The following is a 4,840-nucleotide window of genomic DNA, read 5'->3' as shown; positions in this document are numbered from 1 at the left end:
ATGCTAAGCATGGCCGTTACCAGCGGGTACCACGTGGAGGTGCAGTCTATATGACGCTTCTGACATCCGAAGAGCAGCCCACCTCCGGCTGCCCCCCCAGTTGGATGCAGTTCTGTGACCCCCGGCATTATCCCGCGCTTCAATGAATTTCTTCACTTTGACATTCAGAGCACTGGGCAGAAATCACATCGCGTCATCACCCGCCGTGTGATTTCTGCCCAGTGCTCTGAATGTCAAAGTGAAGAAATTCATTGAAGCGCGGGATAATGCCGGGGGTCACAGAACTGCATCCAACTGGGGGGGCAGCCGGAGGTGGGCTGCTCTTCGGATGTCAGAAGCGTCATATAGACTGCACCTCCACGTGGTACCCGCTGGTAACGGCCATGCTTAGCATGGACGGCTAACGCAGTCAGCCTAGGGGGGGCAGACGCCCAGCTTCCCCCGACCCGTTGGGACGAGGTTTGGCCAACTCGGACGGTTGTTCTCGATTGGTTGGCGTGCAGACTACAGAAGGGGCTGCACGTCTTGGGTGACCTTCTGGACCCGTAAGGTGAGACTTGTCTCCCTGAGCGCTACTGAAGCAGCAGTAGTGCCTCGGATTCTGCAGTAGGATGACTACCTATGGATAGGAGGAAGGGCGATACCGAACACTACGAGAATCCTGGGGCCGTCGTCTGAACCCGGCGACGGTACTCATGTAGCTCCCTCTCCCCGGTTGCCCGTCTGATCCCGGCGGGCTCCGAGTACCCTTTTCCTAACTGACCGACTGGCATTCATGACCTGCCTTGGTAGGGCCCCCATCGACCTCGGCTTGCTGACGTCGAGTGGACGGTTCCTACCCACTGTGGGTCGCTCTCCAACTCTTGTGTAGGCTGGCAGGTGCGTTGCCCGGCGCCCTGTTGGTAGGCCTGGGGTGACTGTGTGGTGGCGAGATCGAGACGAACCGAATCGGCATGTGTATGCCGTGCCTCCAAGTGGCAATGATCGGGAGTAGGGTGAGGGTGCGGGGGTAACCTTGTTGCTTTCTGGCCCTCCCTGCTTCTGCTGGATGTGTTTCTCAATCCCTAGAGAGGTGCGAGCGAGACGATGGTCGAGCGGTAGCGTGCAGGGCTACTGGCCACGTACCTCAAAATAAACATTTTCAAGAATATGATGATGGCCGTGGGCTTTTAGTCCATATTTGGCTCTGGCAGCGGGGTTGCGTGTCGGCGGCTGGGAGGCTTTACGGGGTGTGAGCTCTTCATACTAGCTATGGGGGCCTCTCCCTAGTGGGTCGATCTGGTTGTCCGGCTTTGGAAGGGTCTTACCGGTCAGGTTGGACGACTGCTGTCAGGGTTGTGATTCCGAGGTGTAGTCTCTGTGAGGGGAAGACCTAGATCTTTCAAACTATTCCCAGTCAGACTGAAGTCAAAGTCGAAGTCCGCTTTATTGTCTGTTGTTCCGATGTTTGGGAATGATCGGACATCCCAGGATGGCCGTGCTGGGGGATCAAAATCGGCTGAGGGGCGGTTTGGAGAGGGGCCGCTGCCGCTTGGGCTACCTCCCCGCGGCGTGTTTGAGGGTGGGCACGCCGATGGTCTGCGAATCAACCTCTCTGGTGGCCACGGGGACCAACCACCAGAGGCATTGGACTGGGACCCCAAACGGCCCGTAGTCACTTCTACGGGCCACGGTTGCGAAAACTCCTTGGATCGGAAGTCCGCGCTAGCAATTGCACAGAGTCAGAGTCACAGCCAGACGTGCCGAAGGAGCGGGTGGATCGCGGATGGCGAAGCTCTTGACAACTCCTCAGTGGTGTCCGAATTAAAGACCGCCTCTGTCGCTGGGATGAGAGATGGGGCAGGGCCGGTCGTGCTGGACCCACAACTTGTTCAACAGGGCGGATCGCTTCGTGAGGTTGGGTCTAAGGATGAGGGCTCGGCGGTCTTGGGGGTGGTAGTGGCGGCCCCCCCAGGGAAGGTCCTGGTGCATCTGCCTCAAGAGACATTGGAATGCTCACTGTGTGGTGTTCGGCCTGGGGGCATCCGTTTGCTTGGAAGGCATTATGCCATCCGGCATGGGGATGTCGTGGTCGAATATGCGTGTCGTAAGTGTGATAGGCGTGGTGACAACAGTCATTCAATCCAATGTCACGCCGCCAAATGTGGTGGGGTGCGTGGTGCGGGTGTCGTCTCGGGGGTTGAGTGTGACCTCTGTGGGCGGTGTTTCCGAACAGCTGTGGGGGTGTCTCAGCACAAGCGACATGCACATGCAGATGAGTGGTTCGGGTCTCAACGTGGTCGGAGCCAGGGCCCCGCTAGGCCGGGGGTGACAAAGCTTTGGAGTGAGGCGGAGGTGGTCCGCCTTAGGGCTTTGATGGTGGAGTATGAAGGAGACCCTGCGAAGTTTGCGGTTGTGGCCCGGGTGTTGGATACGGGCAAGACGAGGGAACAAGTGAGGGGGAAATGGAGAGTACTGTGTGGCGGCGCGGCAGGCAGTGTGTCTGGTGCGAGACGGCGTTCCCTGGTTCTCAGGGCGTTGCCCCAGAAATGGTCCTTGCCCCCGGAGCTCCCCGACATGGTGGAGGAGAAGGTGATGGGGATTCTGCTAGCGGGGGATGAGGAGGACCGGGCCACTGCTGCCCTAGTTGAGAGAGCTGGTCGGGAGCCTGACCTGGTCGACTCTTCTGCTCTGGAGGTCATGGAGGCGCTGGGGGGTAAGATAGTGTGGCCGAGGAGGACCGGGCCACTGCTGCCCTAGTTGAGAGAGCTGGTCGGGAGCCTGACCTGGTCGACTCTTCTGCTCTGGAGGTCATGGAGGCGCTGGGGGGTAAGATAGTGTGGCCTACAACGTCAGTGAGGCGTGCACCAAGAAGCAGAGACTTGAAAGGGTGGAGAAGGCGGCTTCTCCAGAGGAAACGGTCCTTCTATCACCAGCAACGGGGGTATAGTGTGGCACGGAAGGGTATGGCGCGGCGTGTCTTGGACGGTCTCCCACTTATTCTACACCCCTCATGTCTCTTCACAGTGCCAGACTAGAGTCAAGCTCAACAGGGTCTTCTTTCCCCGCTGATTCTGCCAAGCCCGTTCCCTTGGCTGTGGTTTCGCTAGATGGTTGGTAGGGACAGTGGGAATCTCGTTCATCCATTCATGCGCGTCACTAATTAGATGACGAGGCATTTGGCTACACCGGCGAAGCCGGCGCGCAGCGCCGGCGAGCCATCGATCGGTCGCCGACATCCGCTACGCACCGGTATGCTTTTCGAGTATTTACCTCGCTCGTCGAGTCAAAAGAGTCATCTAACGTGAGCATGTGCATGATCTGCGGACGATCCACCATACTTCGTGTATAAAACATGATATAGGCGATTAGTCACCGCAAGTTTAATCATTACAAGACCCCATTTCTGGCCCTCTGTTACCAACCACCGACTAGCCTTCCCCATACCCGGAGGCAGCGCACCCGGTCACACGCCGGAGCGGACCACCAACATATGGTTCAGGACCCTTCACCTGTCGCAGCTAAGTATAAGCCATCCAAGACGAACAACCGTCCCCGCCGCGCTTCCGGGTGATGACGCGATGTGATTTCTGCCCAGTGCTCTGAATGTCAAAGTGAAGAAATTCATTGAAGCGCGGGATAATGCCGGGGGTCACAGAACTGCATCCAACTGGGGGGGCAGCCGGAGGTGGGCTGCTCTTCGGATGTCAGAAGCGTCATATAGACTGCACCTCCACGTGGTACCCGCTGGTAACGGCCATGCTTAGCATGGACGGCTAACGCAGTCAGCCTAGGGGGGGCAGACGCCCAGCTTCCCCCGACCCGTTGGGACGAGGTTTGGCCAACTCGGACGGTTGTTCTCGATTGGTTGGCGTGCAGACTACAGAAGGGGCTGCACGTCTTGGGTGACCTTCTGGACCCGTAAGGTGAGACTTGTCTCCCTGAGCGCTACTGAAGCAGCAGTAGTGCCTCGGATTCTGCAGTAGGATGACTACCTATGGATAGGAGGAAGGGCGATACCGAACACTACGAGAATCCTGGGGCCGTCGTCTGAACCCGGCGACGGTACTCATGTAGCTCCCTCTCCCCGGTTGCCCGTCTGATCCCGGCGGGCTCCGAGTACCCTTTTCCTAACTGACCGACTGGCATTCATGACCTGCCTTGGTAGGGCCCCCATCGACCTCGGCTTGCTGACGTCGAGTGGACGGTTCCTACCCACTGTGGGTCGCTCTCCAACTCTTGTGTAGGCTGGCAGGTGCGTTGCCCGGCGCCCTGTTGGTAGGCCTGGGGTGACTGTGTGGTGGCGAGATCGAGACGAACCGAATCGGCATGTGTATGCCGTGCCTCCAAGTGGCAATGATCGGGAGTAGGGTGAGGGTGCGGGGGTAACCTTGTTGCTTTCTGGCCCTCCCTGCTTCTGCTGGATGTGTTTCTCAATCCCTAGAGAGGTGCGAGCGAGACGATGGTCGAGCGGTAGCGTGCAGGGCTACTGGCCACGTACCTCAAAATAAACATTTTCAAGAATATGATGATGGCCGTGGGCTTTTAGTCCATATTTGGCTCTGGCAGCGGGGTTGCGTGTCGGCGGCTGGGAGGCTTTACGGGGTGTGAGCTCTTCATACTAGCTATGGGGGCCTCTCCCTAGTGGGTCGATCTGGTTGTCCGGCTTTGGAAGGGTCTTACCGGTCAGGTTGGACGACTGCTGTCAGGGTTGTGATTCCGAGGTGTAGTCTCTGTGAGGGGAAGACCTAGATCTTTCAAACTATTCCCAGTCAGACTGAAGTCAAAGTCGAAGTCCGCTTTATTGTCTGTTGTTCCGATGTTTGGGAATGATCGGACATCCCAGGATGGCCGTGCTGGG

The sequence above is a fragment of the Syngnathus leptorhynchus genome, unplaced genomic scaffold, assembly GCF_054491065.1.
Source record: "Syngnathus leptorhynchus isolate UIUO unplaced genomic scaffold, UIUO_Slep HiC_scaffold_244, whole genome shotgun sequence".
Taxonomy (NCBI): domain Eukaryota; kingdom Metazoa; phylum Chordata; class Actinopteri; order Syngnathiformes; family Syngnathidae; genus Syngnathus; species Syngnathus leptorhynchus.
This window is presented reverse-complemented; position numbering follows the sequence as displayed.